Genomic DNA, 26,724 nt, shown 5'->3' with positions numbered 1-26,724 from the left:
TTATGTCAACTATGTGAACATGCTGCTTCTGGCCTGATTCATCAATCTTCTTGGTGAGGATACTCATTTGTGTCATTAGAGTGGCCACATTCTCAGCTATGGAGTTGTTTGGGTTCAACACTACTGAGTGAACTACCAGAGTGATCGTGGAGGCTCTAGTCATCCATCCTGAGTTTTGTGCCATCTTATCAAGTAGGATCTTGCATTCTGCGAATGTTTTACTCAGAAATGCTCCACCTGCTGAAGCATCAACATTGGCCTTTAAGCTGTCAGCCAGTCCCATGTAGAATCTCTGCCCCAACATCTGATCTGGAATACCATGATGTGGACACTTAACCAGCATGCCCTTGAACCTCTCCCACATTTCTTGTAGTGATTCTGTTGGTCTCTGCCTGTAGCTCAATATATCATCAATCTGTTGGACAGTTTTATTTGGTGGGTAGAATTTGTTCAAAAATTGCTTGACTAATTCCTCCCAAGTAGTGATGGAATTTATGGGGAGTGAATTAAGCCAAGTCTGAGCTTCTCCTATCAGCGAGAATGGGAACAACAAAAGCTTTATTGCGTCCGGTGTTACGTTAGGTTGCCTTTGCGTTAAACATATTGACAGGAAATTCTTCAGGTGCTGCTGAGGATCTTCAATGTGTGACCCTGAGAACAGTCCCTTGTTCTGCAACAAATGTAGCATGTTATTTGTGATTTGGAATGATTCTGCTTGTATCTGAGGGACTGCAATTGCGGTTGCCAGATTATCGGCGGTGGGTTGTGCCCAATCATATAATGTTGTTTCTGGTACAAGAGGCACCACACCCCGAATGTTTGGTTCATTCTCATTGTTTCTGTTGTTTATTGGATTTTCTATTCTGTCAGCCATGTTTGGTTCAATTTGTTCTCTCGAGTTTCGTTGCTGTTTGCTTCTCTTGTTTGCACGATTTAGTGCCTTGAAAACTTTCTCAAGATCTGATATCGCTTCAAGCAATTCGCCAGTTCTTGAGTAATTCCTAGGCATGCACCGTTAAGTCCCCGGCAACGGCACCAAAATTTGATCACGCCCAACTATGCCTTATAAAAAGGACTAAGCGGTCGTTGCAAATATATTCCGGCTAATAAGTCCGGAGTTGAATCCCACAAGGAATTAACCTATCAAACACAGCTACTAGACTCGCACAAATTCACACAATCAATCTTCAGAAATATTTAAGTAGCAGATTGGGTTTTATTAACTAAATATTACGTAATGAAAATGTAATAATTAACAGCTAACTATGAACAAGTTGTAAACAAGAATTGGAATTATCTAAGGTTGTGATTTCCCCTATTGTTGGAATCTTTTTCGCTACGTTTTATACAAATTTACCTAAGTCTTCTCTATCAACCATGAACACTCTAATTGTCGTAACTCTCTCCCGAGTAATTACCATAATTTACTAGGCATATTCTCCCGAATTACGCTAGCTGGTATTAAGTATAGCTCACTCAGATCACATCAAGGTTTCGTTATCCCTAAACCCACCTTTAGACCTCCGTATTGATCCCTCATATACGTTTAAGAGTGATGTTGTTCAACAACTACCTAAATATGTACTCTCTCCCGAGTAATACATACTAAATAGGCACAGCTAATTGAAGGCCCTTCAATCAACCACAAGAATAATATAGTTGAACAAATAAAAAAAATACTACGGCAAATCTATATTAATGTAACAAGAAAATCATCCTTCAATAGGTTCCATCAACACCCTAGATTGGGAATTTAGATACTCATACTCATAGTAACAATATCTCAAATATTTTGCATAATTAAAATACAGAGTAAAGATGAAAAGATGTAGAAATGATAATTCTAACTCCCAAGAGTTGATTCCACCAGCTCTGCTTGCCTCTGGCTGCCCAAGTCCCTTGGCTGCTAAAAACGTTCTTCCAAGTGGTGTTTTAGGTCTATTTATATGTGTAGAAGAAACCCTAAACGTGTGGGCTGAGTCCTAGTCAAACCCGAAATGAATTAAGTCTTCAAAACTCGGATTGGACCTGGCGTTAGGCCTGGCGTCGCCAGCCTAACGCCTGAAATTAGGCTGGCCTCGCCAGGGTAAAGCCCGGTTCAGCCTGGCCTTAGGCTGGCCTCGCCAGGCTAAAGCCTGGTCCAGTCTGGCCTTAGGCTGGCCTCGCCAGGCTAAAGCCTGGTCCAGCCTGGCCTTTGGCTGGCCTCGCCAGGTCTCTCCTTTTCACTTTTCTCGAGCACACTTTCAGCGTTTAAGTATCCCTTTTGCTCTACTTTCATCTCCAATTCACCAACACATAAAATAGACTTCATTATGCGCAAATAAAGTGCAATTTATCATTAAAGCATGTAAATGCAAGGCACATAATGTACGAAACTATGGAATTATAGCCCCACATCAGTATGCAAAGTAACTCTTGATGAATTCACCGCTCTAAGTGCGAAGTGGAGGCCGCTTCAATAAAAAAAATTGACAGAAAAATCTTAAAGCACTTAGATAAAAAGATTCAGGACACATGGCCGTAAGGTGTCAAAGGATATCGATTTTCACCGAAAAAATAGTAATGTGCGTAAGGTATTTTCTACTTCATTCAATGAACTACTTAGTTCAAGATTCGTTCACCAAGTAGTCAATGATTTAGAATGCCTTCACTAGCTAATGGTTCAAGTCCAAAAGACACCATTATTGATGCATGTTACTAGATTATTATCTTAAAAATTTTAAAATTTCTTGAAACAAGGGGGGATTGTTGGAATAAGTGTTTCAATAAATTTGAAATAGTGTATTTGATAAATAAATGTATTTACAAAAGAATATTATTTTTCAAAGTGAATGAATGTGAATTCATTCTTGATTTACTACATACGTTTTGGTTTTAGCAAATACATTAGATCTTCCAAATTCATGAATATATTCATGATCTTATTAAATGATAAACTTGTCTTTCAAGGTTCTTTAGCCTATAAATAGGGCTGATTTTCTTTGGAAAATACAAGCAATTCAAAAAAAAAAACTACTTTTCCCTTAAAATATTATAAGAGACATTGATCAAATGGTGAAACCATAGATTCAAGAATAGAAGAGCAACATTCTTGAATGCTACTTGTTGTGTGGCTTAATTGAATCCCGGAGATAGAGTTGTCATTTATTCTTCCGTTTGCTCGTGAAAGAGACTCCAACTATCTTCAAGAAACTTTTTTTCCTATGTGCCACTAAGCCAAGCAAGTTTATTTTTGCTTTCTAATATTGTTGTAATCCTTGTTCTAACATTGCAATGGTTTATTATTTTTCTCTAACAATAGCAGCATAAATACTTAATTAGAATGGAGGAGGCTGATCGCCTTTGAGGATTTTCTTTAAAAACCAATGATATTTCATCATTGCCTTTGATGCATGGGCACATGGCGTCTCTCTTAGTTCCATTCTATTATGGTTGGACTCATTTTATTTATGTGTTTATAACAATTATGCATGTCAAGTTACTTGTTCTTACGAATAAAAACATATAAGTGCTGTATGAACGTGTTACTGATTTTGTTTCTTAAATAGGAAAGTTCGATACTAATTTTTTTACATGAATAATAAAGGAAACAAAAGTTATTATAATTATGCAGAGGATCATAGTTCGTTCTATAATCGTGTGTTACCAATTTCTTCACTCACATCAGAAATTAATTTTTTATTTTGACGTTAGCATATATCATGCACCCCTCTTATGTTTAGGACAATGTTCTCGTCTCATGGGTGGCTCAAGGGTAAAGCTAGTAAAGTCTTTGTTTTGAGTCCTAAAAATATTTATAATAAAAGATTTTTACACTGTAGGGATCTTATAAAATAGTATTTATATTAATGTTACCATATTTGGATTATTCCAATAATAGCACATTTTATTACAAATGCATAAATAAAATACTATTTTCTAACTCTTCCTAAAATAAGGGATTATGTTTAAATTCTTGATATCTTTTTTCTCTTTCTCTCTCATAATAAGTAACCGCTGAGATCTCTTCTCTCCTTGGGAGAAGTTTCATGTCCTCCCTTATTTGAGTACAAGCTCTTCCCATCACTTATAAATTATACTTTACTTTTTCGAAAATGACGCTCAAATACTATTGTTGCTTTCTCACAATCTTCGGCAAATCTCACTCTTCTAAGAAATTACCAACGCAAGAGTTAAACCAAATATTTCTTTCTCCTCATACTTTTGATTCTTCAATGACATATAATTTGGTGTATTATACAGAGTATCATCACCTGCCACACGACCAAGTGTTCAAGTATAAAATTTCTTTCTGATATGTTGTCATTCTCATCGGTATGACAGATTTTTCCAAATATTTGATACAACATGTCTGCTAAAATATGACATATTAAATATAAACATTTATATATATACTTCATACAAGGAAATATATTGCAAACACATGGCTAGCATCTTATTAACTTGAATTACTCAACTACAAGTTCTGTTACTGTTTTAGACGATATTTTCTGATGAAATACGAGCAGTCGCAAGAAAATTCAATTCACATACTACCAACCAAGCATGACACAAGAAAATACATGCTAATTGTAAAACATAGTTCTTTTGTATCTGTTATGGACAAAAGTAATATGAAAACTCCATTCTGCGAAGTAACATTGAATGTGAAATAGCTCATCCTTACGTATCAAAATCAGCTGTGCGTCGCATCCAACGACCAGTTCAAATATCTTTACCTTGTTGCTTAATCTGTACATCTCAGTATATATCAAAAGAAAAACAGTATTTGTAGCAGGACACATACACCAGTCATTATATTGTGTTAGCCTTAACAACCATAGAGTGCCACTAGTTGAGGGGCAAGAAAACGATATAGAAAACACTTAATGGACAAAAAATTTGAAACACTAGGGGGGAAATTGCACATAAGAATTTCAACTTGAGTCAAATCTAATGCTTGTCCTCCTTAGGAATGTCCTTTTTAGGTATCTCCTTTGGCTTTGGCTTCTCCATTTCCCTACAAAAACAACAATATATGTCATGTTCAACTGACACACACATGACACAACATAAGGACTGCAACTAATTAACTGAACAAGCAAAATGGAAAGATGCAATTTACAAAGGGAAACAAGTTAATACAACGTCAAAATATAAGACTTAAAACAAGGAGATAAGAAGAATAGAATCTGGATATAACCTATAACAAGCTATCGAAATATATCATAGAACTAGTGTTATCAAAGGCGAAAAGCGCAAAAAAGCTCTAAGGCCCGTTGGGGCTTTAAGCGCAAAGCGCAAATAAAGCGTGAGCTTTAATGAAAAAAGGCGCAACTAGAGGAAAAAGTAAAAATATGTATATGTAGTCCAAGACCAATAATTATAAGCATGAATAACAAATACATGGACAAAAAAAGTTGAAGAAAAAATAACGATAAAGTGAAATATCAATTGTTCAGTATCGCATTTTTAGGATTACACTCATTGGCAAGGAAAGTATGCCTTAGAGCCTTGATGCGACACCGAAGCGCCCGCAAAGCGAGGGAAAACGCTCAACATGTTTTGATCCTCGCTTTAGGGCTTAAACGCGCGCTTTAAGCGCGCCTTTGACAACACTGCATAGAACTATAAATAACATAGTAATCAATTTGATGAGTCATAACATATATAATTATTGCAAAGGTATCGAGGACACATACCATTAAGAAGTTTAAGGATATAGCATAACCTGACAAAACATTAATGATTCGCAATGTGCTTGCCCGGGCTAGGGGGCAATCCGACTTTTTTCTGCTATTCCGATGTATGGTTACGTTTTAGTATTCATAGGGAATGCAGTTTAATTTTCTAACTATGCATAAAATAAATCAATTCTACTGTTAAGAAAATTGCTTATGCCCTCAAAATATGGGACACTTAATAACCCCCCTTTCCCCTTCTAGAATTGGACATTTGCTACATGGATAATGTACCATGGGAGTACAACAATGGGTAAAGTAAAAATAGGAATGGGTTGGACTCTTACCATGTTGAAGGAACAACTCATCCCCTCAACCAATGTGGAAACATCTACATATTCAACTTATATTGATAAATTAAAGTTACGCAGAATGATACAAATTTTGATGTACAAACAAAAGAATATAACACTTGATTTAAAAGAAGTAAGAACTGATAACAAATCGGGACACAAATTGATGACACCAGACTCATGTCCAAGTGGTGTCATACAAGTTTAAGGCTAAAACACGAACATGACATCAATAAGTGAACATGTGTATTTAGTGCCTGTTCTACATAACCGCCAAAACATGATCATATACGTGAGACAATTGCAAACTTGAACAAAGTTAAATGCTATTCTGAGAAAACAAAAACCATTTACCACTGATGTCTTGAAAATCTAAGAAATTTACCCAAAAAGAAAATCTTTGGCCTTAAAAGGAAACATAAGATATAAATATCTCTCTATGAAAATAAAGAGAAAACAACAGATTTTGCTTCCACATGAACTAGGAAATAGAAAAATAAATCAACTTATGAGCGTACTTCACTAATGACTTTAAACCTTAAGCACTTTGCACTCAGAAACCCACCCAAATGACTTGAAGTGCTTCCTTCAGTAAACAGATATGGCAGTATTATTAAAAGCAAAAAAAATGTTACAGTTTGTTGGACTTTAAGTGCAAACGAAGAATGGGCTTTGTGAAGAAAGGCGCAAATTATTATATATATAAAAGTTAAGAATCATAACTATAAATACAGATACAAATATACAATTATATGGACAAAGGAATTGAAAATATTTCTATAATTAAGTGAGTAGTTACTATTGTTTAGTGCTGCCGCTTCAAGACAGAGCTAATGAGTGATGAGACATTTGTTCAATTTCCATGAATGAATAGTATTGAAGTCAGTTACCTATAGTTAGTTAGCTCTAATTAGTTGACAGTTCTTTGTAATCATAGTTAGTTGACAACTGGCAGTGGTTAGTCAGGTGGTTAAGTTGTTTATTAAGTAGCTTAGTTAGAACTTGTATATAGAGATACTTGTACGCGTTTTCCTTCATTTTCTAGTACAATACACAGAAATAATTTCCTAGCTTCCTCTTATGCTTCTCTCTCAGAACTTCTCTTCTCTGGCAGCCGTAGCCAAGCTTGGAGCTTGAGCTCAGATTTATAAAACTTACAAATAGGTAATGGCTTCTTACGAAAACAACATTTCCACTAATTTTTATGAGAGGTCTCATCACAAGCTTCGATAGGAACAACTCGGCCTACTTTTTATGGGAGACTAGCTCAGTAAATTTGAATATTTGAAACTTGCAAAAAAATGTACGAGACGCACACACTTTTATTACCACATTATATAGAGTTACTTGCATATGATAAGACAGCTATTCCAAAGCCATTTGCGTGCAGAAAGAGGATATGAAGACACTAAAGTTGCAATACAAAAACGTCACCTAAGCGAGGCGAAGTGCTCAGATTTTTTGCACCTAGCTTCAGGGTTTAAGCACACCTTAGACTAGCTTTTGACAACAGTGGAATATTGTTGTGTTTTGCTCTACCGCCAATTGCAAAATTTTCCTCAAACTACAACCAATTTTGCAGACTAAAAGTGAAGCTCAATTTTATGAACTAAATCTAACTTCCATTGCAATCAAATAGGGGGGGGGGGGGGAGTTTTAACTAGACTTTTTAGCAGAAAAAGGAAAGAACCAATAAAATACTTAAAAGTAAACATACTTAGCGGCGGAAGCGGACTCTTCCTCGAGCCAATGGCGAATTTGACGGACGTTACGCTTGAAGATGGAGGCAGACTGTTTGATGTCGCTCCTCACCAGTAAAACTACGGCGCCTACTCCCACCACCGTCAGTATAAAGTTCGTTAACGCCATTTCGGAGCTGGACTTCTGATTGATATCTCAATCTCAACAGTACGAAAATTGCTTGAGCCTTACGGTTAATCAATTGCAGATGAACAGAAGATTATGACGATGATCCGATTTGTATGCAAGGGTTTTGGTACTGAAGCAGGGTTCTTGCGTCACAAAGAAATTTTTCTCAAATTCGCAGAATTTGATGGGCTAGTAAATACTGGGGTTTTGCAATTTATTTTTCCAGTTGTATATTGAAATTAGTAATAAATATTGGGGGTATAACAGAAAAAAAAAATTATCTATCTCTTTGATATGCGTAAAGTGACAACTAAAAATAAAAATTTATTTTTAGTATACATGCCAAGTAAAAGTGAACGGAGGGAGTATATCATTTATATATTGATTATATATATATATATATATATATATATATAGTTATAAAATAAAAGCAACTTAGTAAAACATGAACAATACATGTTGTTATGAAATAAAAGCAATTTAGTAAAACATGAACAAGAAATGGAGATAGAGAGAAGAAAGAGATTTTCTTCTTCAATTGTGTGTATTTTTCTATCTATTACAAGGCTTTTATATAGGCATGAAAAGTGAAAAAAAATATGTCATTGTATATGGCATTAAGCATAGAAATATGTCATTGAATATGTCATTAAGTATTTGAGAAGATCATGGAGGAAGAGTAGACATCCACCATAATTTGATTTTTCTTATAACACTCCCCCTTGGATGTCCATAGATAATGTACCTCGTTAAAACCTTATTAGAAAAAAAAACCCTATGGGAAAAAAAATCCTAGTGAGGGAAAAAGAGTACATATATTTAGAAATACGCCTTTTGGTTGCCTCGTTAAAAACCTTGCAAGGAAAACCCAGTGGGACAAAACCTTATAAGGAAAAAAGAGTACAACGCGTATTAACTCCCCCTGATGAGAGCATCAATTCACATCCTTGAGCCTCCGCATCCCAATCTTGTACACTAGTTTCTTGAAGGTTGACGTCGGTAGAGATTTGGTGAACAAATCAGCCATATTATCACTTGAATATATCTATTGCACATTGATATCACCATTCTTTTGAAGATCATGTGTAAAAAATAACTTTGGTAAAATGTGCTTTGTCCTATCCCATTTTATGAATCCTCCCTTCAACTGGGATATGCATATTGCATTGTCTTCATACAAAATTGTGGGTGATTTGTCACACTTCAAACCATATTTGTCTCGAATAAGGTGTATTATAGACCTCAACCATACACATTCTCGACTTGCTTCATGAATAGCAATTATCTCATCATGATTAGATGAAGTAGTCACGATTGATTGCTTAGTCGATCTCCAAGATATGGCAGTGCCTCCATATGTAAACACATAGCCTGTTTGAGATCGAACCTTTTGTGGGTCATATAAATACCCAGCATCGGCATAACCAACAAGATCGGGACTGCAATCATTTCCATAAAATAATCCCATACCGATAGTCCCTTTTAGATACCGCAATATGTGTTTGATTCCATTCCAATGTCTCCTTGCAGGAGCAGAGCTATATCTTGTTAAGACATTAACTGAAAAAATTATGTCAGACCTTGTAATGTTAGATAGATACATTAGTGCACCAATTGCACTAAGATATGGTACGTCGGGACCAAGAAGCTCTTTATTATTTTCATGAGGTCGGAATGGATGGGCTTTATCCATATAAAATCGCTTTAAAATTATTTTAGTGTATGTTGATTGATGGACAAAAATTTCATCTTTCATATACTCAATTTGTAGACCAAGCAAAATTTTGTCTTTCCAAGATTTCATTACAAATTCTTTCTTTAGATAGTCTACTACTTTAGGAAGCTCTACTGCTTTAGGAAGCTCCCTAGGAGTTCCAATGATATTTAAATCATCAACATACACGGTGATTATAATAAATTTAGATCCAGATCTTTTTATAAAGACACAAGGACAAATTGAATCATTCTTGTACCCTTCTTTCAACAGGTACTCACTCAGGCGATTATACCACATGTGCCCTAATTGTTTCAATCCGTATAAGGATTTTTGAAGCTTTATTTAATAAATTACTTGGAAACCTTAATATGCTTCAGAACAATTTAAATCCTTCAATGATTTCCATTATACGCATATCACGTTTTTCTTGTATTGCCAGATTAAAACCTGAAATGGCAACATCCACCACAGGAGAATATGTCTCTATATAATCAATGCCAGGATATTTGCAAATCTTCTTGTGACACAAGTCGTCTTTATGTCTATCGACTTGACCTTCTTTTTTTTTTCGCACAAGAACACATTTATACCTCAACTGACTTTATACTTTCAGGTGTTGGGACTATCCGTCCAACTTTATATTTTTCATGTGAAATCAATTTTCATTGCGTATTTTTTATTTGGCCAATTATTTATCTGTCCAAATTTCATGACAGATTTGAGCTCAAGATCCTCGTCAATATTAATAATATTGAGTGCTACATTATATTAACAATATCGTCGACGATCATTTTATATCGGTTCTACTATTATTCAATAAAGACATAACTTATTGAGATCTCTTTATCTTATTATTTTCAGGTACCTGAGCCTCTCCCATGAGGTCTTATGAAGTGTTATGTCGTGGTGCTCTTCTAGAGCACTTGCCTCCTTATTATGACCATCTTGAACATTTGCTCCTCTCCTTCTTCAAGGAGTTTTATTTTTGGAACCGATTAGTCTATTATGCTTTATGCATGCCATGGACTCTATTCATTATGGACTTTATTTTATTTGGAGCATTAGCAGCTGAATATAACATTTAGCTTTGGGTCAGCAAATACGCCCGGCAATATTTTGCAAATGAATTATCACTTGAACTTCAAGTTCACATTTTCTCGTACGAGGATCTCGATGTACTCATAATAATTCATTACATGCATTACTTTTTCAGCTGTCCATTTTCTCCCCCTATTGTTGGGATCACCAACACATATCCCTAGCCTTATTTGGGGATCTATCTTTGTGCACTGTGGTGAAATAATTAAATCATATAGCACATTCATATTTCTATATGAAAATTATTTGGTTCCTGACCCTGAACTGATTGTGATAGGGAGAACTTATCATAACTTGGCTAGATGCTTACAAGTGCTGTTGTATATTAAATAATACATCAAATACCAAATTTTATTTTGGCAATTTTGTTCTCATAACCAACGGTTTAGATATAATTGGAGGCATATAATTTCTACTAAACCAACTTGGATTTAAACCAGTATTATCAAGATAAATCATCATAATTTATATTCTGTAACTGTGCTCTAATAATTTGAGCAATCAATCTTGCAAAAGCCAAACTACAAGTTGATAACAAATGCACATGTGACCATAAAATAGATGCATCTATGAAAATCATATAATAGTAAACGGTCCACATGGAAGGTGACTGGGCCTATATATTTATCACCTTTTATTCGTTCCAGAAATCAAGGGATTCAATCCCTAACCTTAACTGGTATATCATGAGAATAAGCAGCACAAGAGAATTCTTGAAGAATCTTATATTTCTTCAATATATGCCAATGTAATTCTCAATTAATTTTTTCGCATCATAATTGAACCGAGATGGTCAACCGGTCATGCCAACTAATATTTATTTCAGTAAACCTCTAGTTTACTTGTGGCTTGTGATTGCATCATCATGCTTATACTTGTGTAGTACACATAAAAGAAAAGTTAGGTAACCTTTCATATTTACCCGGTATAATTATAGTAATATAAAGATATTCAATCTTCTTTTCATTTATAGTCTCAATATGCCAACCACTTTGGCTAATATATTTATAAATCAAAATATTTCTTTTGAGACTTACTACAATATTAATGTTATGAACAATTTCATTCATCCGGGTAGTAACAAATTAGTTCTTTCAGAACTCTTAACTGTTTTTGTACTACAAGATCTTTTGTCACACCATCCATATAATGAATGTCTCCTTCACAAAGAGAATCATATCATAATAATTGTAATGTTCAAAATCATCACAAGCAAAATAATTTTTTTTGCTTTAATTTTGCTTTTAATAACTTTCATAAGGCATGACAAAATATATTTTGGCGTATCATATACATGCGACCAATGATATATTTATGTAACTACACAATAATATTCATTATCTTTCTTTGTCTCAAACCTCCCTTAGAGGTGAGTTGTAGTATTTATCCAACTATGCAGAAGTACATTATTATGCATAATCTTTATCATATATATATTTTCACATTCACTTTCAGGAATGAGTATGCAATCTCAATATTTATCACAAGTCACATTCTCTTCAAAGAATTTCTCCCTTTTTATAATTACCATAGTGATAACTATTATTATTTTGGCCTCTCGCACGCCCACATTTATTGGTCAACCACTTGTCTTTATTTAGACTTATCATGCACTACTATCACATTCACTTCAAGAATGGAGCAAATCAAGTGGGACAAGCTTCATGCTTTTTCATGAAAATTACATTATTTTTTCTTTAGTTATTATTATTATCAATATGGTACATTAGGACTCAAACCCAATGCCTTACCCATATAAAGGCATGCTAGGCCATAATGCGTTGAAACTTGAATCCAACATCGTTTCATCAACATAGTGTGTTGGGACTTGAACCCATTGTCTTACCCTCAAACTTTGGCATAATGGGCCAAAATTCACTAGGACTCACACTCGAGCCTTTAAAATATTATTACTTCATAATTATAGGCATAAGTAAATTAACTTTCAAGAAGACATATATAACTATTTCAATCTTGAAACAATTCCTCTGCAACAAAAATACTAGTTAGGATATATGCCATTTTGTTTTCAAATGATACAATCACTTTTATATTTTAATAAATTAATTAGGGGAAAGGTGCAGATAACCTATAACCACTTATATTTCAAAGACTATAAGAACTTCACCAAAAAAATCCAATACGGAGGAATGAGCCTTATGTTTCCAGCAAAAATATTTAAGGCTTAATGCATAACTGTGACTATTATAAATTATAACTATATTGAGTTTATATTGATTGTATATTCGAATGCCAAATTTGCAAGGTACTGTAAAATCGCCTATATATTTGATAATTTTGCTTTCAATGAAATACATCATGTGATGATAAAAATATTATTACTAAATTACCTTAATAATTATCTATCATAGTATGTAAAAGGTCAGAACATATATATACGTTAGAATATTATCTTTGTCCTATAAGAGATATAGCAAATAAAGACATACCTTTCCAGTTCTTTATTTTACTGGATACAATTGAAAAAAATATTTTTACTAAACACTGCACATAAAGTTAATGCAAAGATATAAAAATATGAATGGGTTTAGATGGATGTAAAACTTATCTTTGTATTATCATCCAAGACATTTTTTATTGTACTTGATCTCATTGCCTGCTTATAACTTACATAGTCTTGACATAAAAGATTATGAAATGAGCAATTCGTGCTGATAACGTGTTATAAAATAAAAGCAACTTAGTAAAATATGAACAAGACATGTTGTTATGAAATAAAAGCAATTTAGTAAAACATGAACAAGAAATGGAGATAGAGAGAAGGAAGACATTTTCTTCTTCAATTGTGTGTATTTTCCTATCTATTACAAGGCCTTTATATAGGCATGAAAAGTGAAGAAAAATATGTCATTGAATATGTCATTAAGCATAGAAATATGTCATTGAATATGTCATTAAGCATTTGAGAAGATCATGGAGGAAGAGTAGACATCCACCATAATTTGATTTTTCTTATAACATATAGGAATTAATTAGGATATTTATATATATACACACACGTGTGTGTGTGTAATTATGCACATTTACATAAATTATACATATAGAGTAGATTTTGGGCCTATGAGATGCCATTGGTGAGATCTTAAACCTGTAGATTTTGGGCTAATCCAGTAGAAGTCGAGCTCATTAACTCTCTGTAGAACTTGGGACTGGAATTGAGCATTAGTTGGGCTAACTAGAAGTAGACCTTTGGGCTAAAAGTTCAGTATTGCGATTTCATACAATTTTGACAAAACGCTTACGATGATTTGACCCTGGTTATAACAAATAATACTTACATGTACTTAGTATTAACACCCAATGAAAGAATTTATAAGCGCCAAATTAAATTGTATCGCTTTCGGCATTTAAGGGTCATGGGCCTATCCGAAGAGAATCACGTTCTTGGTCATAAATATCTAAACTGGTTGTTTGATGTTCAAGAATTCTTGTTTTAATAGTTCATATCATCCATACATAGTTTTTGTCTAAAGACAATATACTTATACACATTACTTAACATGATTAAGGATAAAACTTTATAATTAGAATAGAAGTCTTCCGTTCATTTGCTGTGCAATTCTGAGTGTCGTCAACTTCTTTTTCCATTAGGCAACCTACACTATAGAAAAAAGTCAAAATTGTGACTGGAGAATTCCGTCACAATACTGTCGCAATTCATTATTTGTGACGGAATCACAGGCGTCTCATAATCTTTGGTCATAAATCGTTATTGACGGAATTGTATTCCGTCACAATTTTTTGTGACAGAAATTGTGATGGATTATCCGTCATTAAACTCTGCAGCCCCCTGTGCTTGATTCCAGTCACAAACTTTGACGGATTTGTGACGACTCTGTCCATCACAATATTTTTGACCAATATTTTCTTGTGGAAATTTTATTTATCCCACTATAACATTTGTGACACAATATTTCGTCACAAAAAAAAACTGTCACAAATGTTGTCACGGAATATGTTGCGTCACTAATTTAGTGGTTAGTAAAACAATTGTGACTCACTAAATCTGTCACAAATTTAACTTTTAAACTTTCAAATTTAACAAATTATAATAATATTTAATTAGCTAAAAGCATAAAATAATAAAATGGCAATCAAAATATAACAAACATAACGTTAAATATATTATCCAAAAGTTTGAAGTTAAATATGAAAACTTCATATATTCAGCTAACAAAAGTTAGCAACATTACACTTAATCGGTTAACAAAAGTTTTATAATATTCAACAGTTAAGCATCAACTAAGACCAACAAATGGGCGAGATGATAATGCCATCTCGCTCTTCATGCTCCTCTATAGAACGAAATCGATCGTCACTTTGTTGCCTCAAAAGTGCAACCTCTTGCTCGACGCGTTGCTGCACCTCTTGCTCGACTCGTTGCTGCACCTCTTGCTCGATGTGTTGCTGCATCTCTTCCTCTAACCGTTGTTGAAGAATCCTCTCTTGAGTTTCTCTCATACGCAACACCTCCACCACAAGAACTTTAATGCGTTCTTCAGCAGCATCCGGTATCGGATGAAAAGTGCGTGAAGTGGTAGAGTTGGAGTCTGGATACAAAGATTGAGATCCTAAACCATACACACGCCGTTTCTTTTCTCCACCCACAACCTCAAAGTACAGGCTATTCACATCGACTTCTTCTGTATCATCTGACAGGTTTGAATTAGCATCAGCCACCACAATCTCCATTTTTTCCTGCATTCAATTATGAGAATAAAAAAGATTAACCTAAATAAAGAATGTGATAAATCATCTCCTACATCAAAACTGCCAAAGTTTTGGCTAGAGCAAATGTAATATATAGCAGAAATCATAATCAGCAGTGAAAAAACAGATATAGTAGTTCTTGAATGACCCAAAGATCCATCCGCCATTCAACTACTAAAAGGGGAGGAAGAATAAAAATTTTCAACTTCATGATACTTAATCCACTGTTCTAAACTTTGTTTCACAAAATTTAACATAGAAATGAATCAAAATGGACTACAATATATACCAAAAGATATATGAGTTGATCATATGTCAGCTGCTTTTCCAAAATACAACTATTTTTAACCTTTTCAATTTAAAGATAAACAATGGAAAGATGAATCTTAAGTCAGCTAAGAACAAGTCATGAACCACACTTATTATGACCTTATACTCACTTTTCTCATACAACAAGTAAAGTAGTATTCTAACATCAATCTTCCTCAGATTAGCAATACAGAAAAATATAACTTTTTGCACATAGTTAAATCTCCTTTGACAATTCCAATCGTATTCAACAATTGCACACAGTTAAGTGGGAGATGACAGCAGTATTTTCAGGAACTAACGGTACTAAGAATAGAGAAATATTTTATTAAGCATTTGAACAGTAAGAAAGAATAGAGAAAGCCCAATAAACGTGAAAAACAATGTCTTTAATCTAGTCCAAGCAGGAAGTTAAATAAACCACAAATGAAGTCAAGATTGAATAATACAACAAGAGATTATTATTCCCCAACTTCCAAAATGCCATTCCATTATTTTCTTTTATGTTCACAGAGTGGAAAACTCCACCCCTTTAAAATAACAAATTGTTATTCCAACACTCGATTCCTCTAATTCAAGCAACAAATGAAGTCACCAGTCCATTCATGACAAATACATACAACATCAAAAAAATTAATTTTTAGGTATTGCCTCCCAAGAAATAGGCATCGCTTAATAAGTAACTTATTAAACAAAACACACTTGTTCCTTTCAATTCTTACTGAGGTTGTAGTTATTTAGCAGTATAATTCACCTTTTCTTTCTTCATATAAACTTCTGATGTCATGTGAAAAATAGACCTATACAATACAAGGAACTCACTTGAACGCTAGTAGATTTAGCATCAACAAAGTTGCCATCCTTTCTTTGATGTAGCTTCTTGAATATATCCCACGAATTTGGTGAACGACATAGTTTTACTGTATGTAAATACAATTATATATTATAACTGAACATATTTGTAGGCAATTACTCTACTAAAACAACAACAACAACAACCCAGTATAATCCCACTAGTGGGGTCTGGGGAGGGTAGTGTGTACACAGACCTTACCCCTACCATGAGGTAGAGAGGCGGTTTCCAATAGACCCTCGGCAACCTTCCCTCCAAGAACTCCCCACCTTGCTCTTGGGGTGACTCGAACTCACAACCTCTTGGTTGGAAGTGGAGGTTGCTTACCATCAGAGCAGCCTCTCTGATGGTAAGAAATACCATCAGAGGTAAGAACTCCAACTCCACTGTATGTTTAATTACTCTACTAAAAGATAAAAAGAAATACCAAGTCTCTAGTATGCTCCACTGTAGACCTAGAACCACCGGTATGCTTGCTAGGACCAGTACCCGGACCACCAGTCTCGCTGCACCGGTTCTGAGCAGCAGTACGAGATTTGTCAAGCCACTTCTCGGAGGACCAATGTGCATTCCAGCTATCCCATATATCCTGTAGAACCCAAGTAGGCTTGACTTTACCTTTTCGCCAAACATACAATTTCTTATTGTACAATGTGGATGTTACTTTATTCCATGTATGTTTAATTATGGCACTCTCAGCAGTAGTCCACTGATACAATTTCTAAAAAAAAATATTTATCTCAATCAATGACGTAAATATACACATACATACAAAATATTTACTCATAGTTTGAAATGAGTTATGAGATTGGGAATTCTGAGTTTCTTGTTGTACAGTTTCACCAACTATTTCTTCTTGATTAACATTACATACTCCTAGATATGGAATATAACTTTCACCATGGTGATACCAACGATAATAATTCGGTACAAAACCGTGTCTCCAAAGATGTACCATAACAGCAATTTCATCTAAGATATTTCTATTCCGACATTTATGATGATTACAAGGACATCTTAGCTTTTCGCCATCCATGCATTGTGGATAACTTTTAGCAAATGCAACAAACTCCTCAACCCCAGCAATAAATCTAGGATTAATGAATCTATTTTCCAATCTAGCATACATCCACTCACGATTAGAATTCATATTCTACACTTTGACAAGACAATAATAAAACATATGTTATAACTTACATGATGATAATTAAACCATAAGAGCTTACATAAGACTATAGACTCGAGCATAAAACTTAAAATATAAATTCAAATAAATATTTACACGTACAAGCAAAGAGAGTTAAGATCGATGTTGCAATTAAAGACAATAATTTTCATTTGCTTTGCTATGTGAAATACTACTAAGAGTATAAAGTTTTAAGAAACTACTAAAACTTCTTCAGTTACCCACAATTAAAGCCCTTATCTTTATGCTTTTTTGGATATTTGAATACTTGCAATACAGTTCTTTCTTTGTATATATACACCAAAAATTACAAATAAAAAATCTGCCATATCTTAAAACCCAAGCTTAAAATAAAATAAAATAAAATATCTTAGAAAGAGTACTTATCAGAAAAGACTTAATTTATTCTTTTATTTTACTAGTTGAGAAACTAACACATGTAGGTTTTTCACTTCACAATTCATCTATTCTGGCACTTTTGATGAAGACCCGCTAAGATTTTTCTATAAATTTCAAATATTTAGAGTTGGGATAAAATAAAATTGAATAAAAAACATAAATAATTAAATGCATGGTATGCAATATTTTTTTAGTTTACCTTGAAGATTTTTGAGCTTTAGTTGAAGGATCCAATAGAAAGGGCAGGGAAAAATTAAGAAGGGATGATGCTATTCACTTCAACAAACTACTTTTTCGAGCAAAGCCTAACTGGGAATGGAGCAAACCAAAGCTGAAACAGATTGAAATAAAAAAGAATCAAAAATTAGCCCAAAAATTTCTAGATTTATGAACAAAGAGAATGATATAGAAGCAAACCTGAAAAGAATGAGGGAGTCGAATAGCTTGCAATGAAACTTATTGAGGATGGCGATGGACCAGGTATTGAAGAATCAATGGTTGAAGGTGAAGGGGAAAAAGAGTCGATGGTTGAAGGTGAAGGGGAAAAGAGACCTCTGTCAATTTGGGGGAAAAGGAAATAAGGGTTTTGGACTAATATTTGATGTAAGGGGGGAAATACGGGTGGGAAAACCAAAAAGCAGTCCAAAATTTTCTAAAACTAGCGCCAGACACATTGGTCAAAACTATTACCTATTTTAAGCTTTTTTAATTTTGTGACTGATTTAGATGTATGTCACAAATTTGTGACGCATTTCGGCCGTCACAAAAATATAATTTCTATTAGCTATGTATTTTTAATAATATTGTGATAATTTTGTGACGGAATTTCGTAAGATTATTTTACCGTCATAATTTTGTGACAATTTATTTTTGCCATCTCTATGTTCCGTCACAACTTTGTTACAAATCTATCACAAATAGAATTTTTGTAAAATATTTTATTTTTTCAGCAAATTTTAGGCTATGTAAGGATGATCCATCACAAATCCGATAAAATTCCTTCACAATTTTTTGAACAACTTGTCTGTCACAAAATTTCCGTCACAATTTTGACTATTTTTTGTAGTGCTAGTATTTGCTAGTTCTATAAGTCAATTAGACATTCACTACCATTGAAGAAAATTTGCGCAATTTTTCACGAAAATTTTTTAAACAGTGTCATCCCCTCCTGGAAGATTTTCTGAACTAGCCACACAAGGAGAAATATTATGCACTCCCTATGTTACAAATTTTTTGACGTTACTACAATTTGTAAGTCAAATTTTTTTCTGATTACATAAGAAGTTATTAAATAATTATAAATGTAATTATAAGAAAAATTGTGTTAATATATTTTATTTAATATCTTAACGTGTATTTATTCAAATAATATTCGAACTCACTCTGAAAATTAGATAATTTAGATTCTCGTGCTCCAATCACCATAATTCTTTTTGGATAGAAAAAATAATAAAATCTCATAGAATTATTACTATTCAAGATTTATTCAACATCCGGGAATATTATTACACAATGTCACTAGTATAGCGACTAGCAAGTATACATAGTACCTAGTAGTAATTTATTGGTCTTATTAGGTGTCATATATGCATATATGATTAGAAAGTAATTATAAACTGGATAATAAGAGACTTAAATTGTTCCTTCTCTTTAACTTTGTGAACAAGGTTGCAAGGTGTAATGTTTACAAGTGACAACGATTTGTTCTCTTCATAATTCTTTTAACCTTTTTATTATAGAGCGAGTCTAGGAAATCGTAAGGGAAACAGAAAATCTTTTGAATTAGAAAACTACAATTAACTGATATAGCAAGAAATTACAATTATGGCTATAAAATTCTTTTTAATAAATTGTCTTTTCTCTTTTCTTTTTTTTCTTACTTTAATATGTGTCCATGCAGAGGCATAGCTAGCATGAATCCGATACGTGAATCCCGAAGCTTTTGCTCACTCCTTTTATATGCACTAAAAATAAACTAAATATTGATAAAAATTTAAATAAGAATCAAATTATTATTATATATTAACTTAGATCGTTGTAGGCACCATAAACTTTAAATCTTACTCCCTCCGATCCACAATAAGTGACCAATTTATTTTTTTTATTTTGGTCCAAAATAAGTGTTCATTTATATAATCAAGAAAAAATTTAATTTGTTTTTCCAAAGTTACCCTTATGTACGTATCCCTAAAATATCTTTTACTCCTCACATTAACTATGTTGCAACATTTAATTAAGGTAGTTTAGTCACACCAACTGCTTTTGTCTAAAATTTTGTATTTTATTAATGGGTGTGCCCAAAGTAAATTGATCACTTATTATGGATCGAAGAAAGTAGATCCCATTCCATGCAACTGATTTTCTCGCCAAAAAGAAGAAAAAAAGGGAAAAAGAGGCATTTTCATCTTTTTTGATGGGAGGGTATCATTCCTAAATTCCTACATCACTTTTAATAATTGGATAACAGTACTCCAATTGTTGATTAGGCAGAATCAACATCCCGCTTTTTTGATAGAAAGTCTATGTAGAATCTACGTGATATTTATCACTGTTATATATATACTCGTAATTTGATAATGCAGACTGTGGAAAAAATTATGTGAAAGAGATTACGCGATACTTCATAACTAGTACAAAGGGGACTTTTCGTAGAACTTGAAATTCCAAAAATCTAGACGCCAAAAATAGAACAAAACAAAATAAAATAAGAATCTGCTAGCACACCAATTTCTCATGTAGTAGTAATTAAATCTCTCACCAAAGTTTAAAGGATAGAGATCCTATCAAATATTGCACTTTTAATCCCACAATATTATTCTATTCCTAATCTTCGTCAGCTTAGCTTTCCCTTTGCCAGGGGCCCCTAATTGGAAAAACAAAACAGCGAGTTAGCGACTGCAAGAAAACTAATTAATAATGACCTCTATGCAAGATAAGCAAAATATCTATTTGTTAGGAGTATTTTTCCTCGAGTGAGAAAAACGCTATTTTTGTCATTCTACTTTATTTGCAATCGACCTCTCAATAATTCGACTTTGCATATTTGACTTTCAATTTTGTTTAATACTTAAGATACAAACAAAGAGTAACGCAGAAACTAAAATCATACTTTGTATTTTTCCTAAATTAATTTAAAATCTTAGTAAGTACTCCATCCGGTCCACAATAACTGACCAATTTGCTTTGGGCACACTCATTAAGGAAATACAAAATTCTAGATAAAAATAGTTAGTGTGACTAAACTACCATTAATTAAATATTACAGCATAATTAATGTGAGGAGTAAAAGACCTTTTAGGGATACATACATAGGAGTAATTTTGGAAGAACAAATTGAATTTGTTCTTAATTATATAAATAAATAATTATTTTAGACCAAAATAAAAAAGCAAATTGATCACTTATTGTGGACCGAAAGAATAACTAGTAAGGGCTGCACTACACAAGTTGGAATACAACAAAACGGTTGAAAAGTCAGTCACTTGCTGCTTGTAAACAAAAGAAAAAAGAGACTTTAGTAGTCTTCTAGCGCCCACTTTATAATCAACGAACCAGTGAAGACAAGAAAGGAAGCACAAGAGTGGATGACAGGTAACAAAAACAATTGCTTGCAAAATTATGTGATACGGTACGTTAGAGGGGCGGAGGTAAAAGTTTAAGAATACTTTTTACTTAAATATTATATTTGTATTAAGAAATTTATAAACTATACACAATAATTATATTTAAAATTCAGTTATAATTAATACTTATTTGAAATCGTATTTTTAAAATTCAAAACCAGCAAAATTAAAATATTTACTTGAGACGGAGCAAAGAGGGGGAAAAGTGATCAGGAGAATCACAAGAAAAGCCACTTTTTGAGTGATGTGCAACTAATCAGTATAGGGTAGGGCATGGAATATTATCTTATTTGAAGACCATCACCAGCTAGCATATTTAAAGATCTTTTTTCTCAGTGTGTTCTACATGTCTGAGTAAAGCAAACCATTCAGGGGAAAAGAAAAAAGAAGAAGAGAGCAAAAGTAAAACCATGGCCACTTGCAACCCCAATATTCTCTTTTAAGTCTTTTACTAGTATCCTTAACCGCACACCACCTGAAAATAACACACACCATGATTCTAGGATTCTCTGGCTTTTCTTCTCCTTTTTCCCATGCATGTCTATAAATCTGCGTCTAGTTACGGAACAAATTGTGAATAGGCAACCAAACATCACTATTTCTTGAGTAATATATAGAAACATGTGCTTATTCTTTCTATGAAATCTGACTTGATGCCCTAGTTGCAATAGGGTTTCTCTAGCATATCTTAGTCTTAAGTGGAACAAAAAGGATAGAAAGAAATGACCCAACTATTCTTTCATATCGCCCCTTTTCATTTCGTCATAATTAATATCATGTGTTGCCTATATGGTAGCTTGCAAATTTAATTAAAAATGCTTATTGGTGTCATTTAAATAGATAGTCATGAATATTAGAATTAACTTTTTCCTAATAACTTGTGATTAATTAAGTCCAAATATCATAACTTTATAGAATAAGAGTTTTTGGAGAGTTTTTTTTATATTATTAATAGAAAATTAAACTCATAAAATTTCGTCGTATCATGTGACTGTTATATTCAAGTTGCAAACTACATGATGGATTGATGGGATAATGGTATAGCAAAACCTCGGATTTGGTTCACCTCCTGTACAGAATCTCTCCATTTCCATCAATGCACATTTAATTTAATGACACTTGTCCTCTTTTGGATCTAAGGGCCAAGGTTTATTTAGAATAAATCTTGGTTAAACTAATTCTTTTGCTGGGTTAGAATGAAAATAATTTTCTTTTGCACATTTTTTTTCGTTCTGATTGGGCAGATAAAATTAGTTAGTTAGAGAGAAAAAATATTTTCTTACCAAGATTAAAACTAAAAAATCCTATATTTTTTCATTTGTCCTCTACTAATTTTATCTGCCCAATCAGAACGAAAAAAAATGTGCAAAAAAAAATTATTTTCATTCTAACCCAACAAAAAAATTAGTTTAACCAAGATTTACTCTAAATAAACCTTGGCCCTTAGTTCCGAAAGAGGACAAGTGTCATTAAATTAAATGTGTATCGACGGAAATGGAGAGATTTGTACGGGAGGTGAGCCAAATCCCAAAATCTCATAGCAGCATTGTACGTACCTCAATATCTCGAAAATGCAACAGTGAGCGAAGGGTGGGTATTGCTGACCGAGACACTATCCTTATCCATTATTTCTCGCTACTAAAAGTATAAATATATTTGCCTCATGTATGATTTTATGCGTTAGCTCGCTCATGGAGAAACATCATCTGTCTAGTTGAAATGATGTAAAAGCAAGATCATAATCAAGCAAAGCCTTTTAAAAACATTATATTCGTCGCATTAATATTGAACAAAGATGCAGTAATATCCAGTGTACTAGCTAGTAAAGTAGGCGTTTCATGTTTGGAAAGGTATATGTAGACACAAAAAATTAAGAATTAAGAAAAATCTCAATTAACTCTTGATTTGTCACAATCTACATACAGTATGCTAGCTAATGGTAAGATTAACTTATTTCTCTCGGAATCTAGCTGCTATCTATAGATATAATATAAACCAAATATAGTGTCCAGGGTGAGATGACCTATTTCTGGTTCGATATTATCTTTTCGATCAGTGAAAAGTAAATGCTGTTTAGCAGGCGGTGCAAAAGTCCTTTGGTCGATAAATATGAGGTATTGCGCATCCAAGTCTTTCAACTATATATTGTCTTTTCTTGTCTTTTGAATATCAAGCCCATATACATTAAATGAAATGTCATTGTCTTGGTTTTGATAAGTTGTAATACTGGTATTTAAATATAGGTCTTATTCGGGGTATCCGCTCCTATGACAACAAATTCAAAAGTTTACCCACTTATACAAAAAGGATCGTGTCGACTAATAGGGAATCATGCATTTATGTTATCAGATTATTATATATGTCACTACATTATCAGTTTTGCTACTATTGTTAGTCCTAAATTAGCATTCCAGCAAAAAGAGAAGAAAAAAGATTCGAGATATGAAGCAGAGACAGATGGATATAGCTAAAAGAACAATAGTGCATACCTCACTGATCGATGCTTTCATGTTTATCTTCATATCTACTTGTAAAGCAAATTGCAAGCTCAGTTCCAGATATTATATACTCGTGTGTGTATGTGTGTGGGGATTTAGTTTATATATATACTGACTTTACATTATGATTGCATTTTAAACTATTTTAGCGGAGTATTACTTCCCAATTTATGTGGTGTTGTTTGTCTTGATACGAAGTTGAAGAAAAAAAGAAAGACGGTTGAAGTTTGTATTCTAAAACAAACCATAAATGTTTGTGTAACCTATAAATTAAACCATCTCATTAAAGATAAAGTACAAAGTTTAAAGTTAAATTACTTTTAAATAAGTATGACCTTTTTTAGGCAAATTAAAAAGAAAAATATTACGCATAAATTGGGACAGTGGGAAGGGTACTCTTTTCTATTTTTCAAGTAGTACCAATTTACTTTTGATGAACGATTAAGTGTAGTTATTTGATCTTTTAGGTGATTCCTTATATGATAAAAATTCTTCTACATTCTTAGCTGGTAGAAGTTAAACTCTATATATATATAGCCCTCTCGCGGTCTCACCTCGCCACTCACGATACAATCCAATATCTAACACAATTATTACCACATATCTCTACAGAGTATTTCGTAAAAGCTTATTGCCCAAATACAAGAGATGGATTCCATCCGCAAGCGCAAAACAGGGTTCATAAAAGGTAAACTGGTGAAGTCTTTATACCGAGCTGCAGCATCACCTGTACAATACGGGAGCAGCAAGGTAAAGGCCACTGCACCTCCTACTTACAACTCCGAGGGCATGAGTCCTCGAACTGTTTATCATCTTCATATTCATAATCATCAGCCAAAGGAAAAGCTTATTCCTTATAATCCTAATAGTGTTATTGCCTCGTCGGCCAGCTTCTCGTCAGATGCAGTAGGGTTTATAGTGAACCAGGAGCAAGCTGCTCCTCCGCTGAAGCCAAAAGTTTCTTATTACATTCCATCGCAGAGTACTGTTGGCTCTAACGGTAGTACTGGCCGCGGCACTTATTATGGCAAGATTGACACTGACGAAAGTGTTGATTTAAAGGCTGCCAACTACATAACAAGTGTTCAGGAGCGTTTTAAACTTGAACGTCTTAATTCAGAGAGGAACATGTCGTCTCTGCAATCTCACTAAATTTTGCATCTTGGTTCAACCTTAATTACTGATTATAATTAATAATCTTTAGCATTTGCAAGCAGGCAAGGTGTCAATTAATCGTTAGCATTAATGTCACCTGATTTTGTTGCTAGCTAGTTTATTAAGTACTTAAATAAAAACTTCATAGCGGGAAGTATCTGATGCAGACAGTTAATTTTCATGCAATAAGATTAATTTAATAATATTGCAGCCTCTTCGTGGAGTACTTGATCATTTTGCATTTGGGGTAATTTTATGAATTGTCACTCAGCTTTTATTTCATTTCATCAAAGTCATTAAAATTATTTATTTATAAACAAAAAAGACACTTAAGAATACCACAGGAATTCACTAAATAGTTTTTTTGTAACTAAAAGAGTCACTCAAATTTTCTTAAAGTAATCATAGAAAATGCCTCTTTTGTATATCCTTATAACGAATTACTACGATGCTTGGACAAAGTTTAATTTGAATATATTTGTAACAAAACTAGTGATTAATTTGTTTCTACTATGCTGTGAGAAATCCACACGTTAATTCACCAATGTTTGTGGTAAAAAAAATTTTTTACAACGTCTGTAGGTAGTTACTTTTCCTATCTAGCTCTCCTCTTTTATTTCGTTCTTAATTACTACTGGATTAATGAAGATTCAAAAAGAACCTCTCTCTAGCTGTCTCTTTCGATCAAGAACACTACGTTGCGTTCAAGAAACCAAATGTAGGAATAATCTTCATCATACTCATCCAATTATCTGGTGACAATGACTAGGAAACTGAATCGCTTTCCTGCCTTCAATTTATAATTAAAAAAATCACTGAAGCCATATTAGTCATGCAGTAACTGGATAATCTTTTTGTTGCATTCTTGGCCCACTATATATCCAAGAAATATTCTACCTCTGTCAAAGGCATCTCATGAGCATCCACTTGTTTGTTTCCTCGGGCTAAAAAGAGGCACTCATAAGGAGATAGTGTTTTCTTGGAGTAGTTTTCTCACTTTAATGCAAATTAGAGCCTTAATTTCAGTATGTTTAAGTTAGACGCAAATCCCAAAATTTAGCCAAATGGCAAAAGTATGTAAATGTATACTGTTGTAACTATCCAGCATAATCTCATCCCATAACAATGGCTTGTTTAAATAGTTTTCACGTTGTTTGTTCTGTATTAGCAGCAATATTATATTTGAGTTTAAACGCCCGAATCGCAAATATAAACCCCAATTAGTTGTGCGATTGGATAAATAAACAATTTTGTTTTATTCCAAATATGTGGA

At 33.4% G+C, this 26,724-nt stretch overlaps 1 long non-coding RNA gene and 1 other non-coding gene across 2 annotated transcripts; both read right to left on the bottom strand.

The window, feature by feature from the left end:
- Window positions 1-4,640: 4,640 nt before the first annotated feature.
- Window positions 4,641-8,085, bottom strand: LOC104111973 (uncharacterized). The gene is made up of 2 exons (XR_001972443.3): window positions 7,731-8,085; window positions 4,641-4,999 (listed from the first exon to the last, which is right to left on the bottom strand). It is a non-coding gene; the product is annotated as an uncharacterized protein (transcript).
- A 6,735-nt stretch (window positions 8,086-14,820) lies between these two features.
- Window positions 14,821-18,804, bottom strand: LOC104100869 (uncharacterized). Its single transcript, XR_011414125.1, has 5 exons — window positions 18,593-18,804; window positions 18,375-18,506; window positions 17,018-17,179; window positions 16,560-16,657; window positions 14,821-15,416 (listed from the first exon to the last, which is right to left on the bottom strand). It is a non-coding gene; the product is annotated as an uncharacterized lncRNA (long non-coding RNA).
- Window positions 18,805-26,724: the final 7,920 nt, after the last annotated feature.

The sequence above is a fragment of the Nicotiana tomentosiformis genome, chromosome 2 (assembly GCF_000390325.3).
Source record: "Nicotiana tomentosiformis chromosome 2, ASM39032v3, whole genome shotgun sequence".
In the NCBI taxonomy this organism is placed as follows: Eukaryota; Viridiplantae; Streptophyta; class Magnoliopsida; order Solanales; family Solanaceae; genus Nicotiana; species Nicotiana tomentosiformis.
The sequence above is the reverse complement of the archived record's forward strand: the minus strand, read 5'-3'. Positions and strand labels throughout refer to the sequence as shown.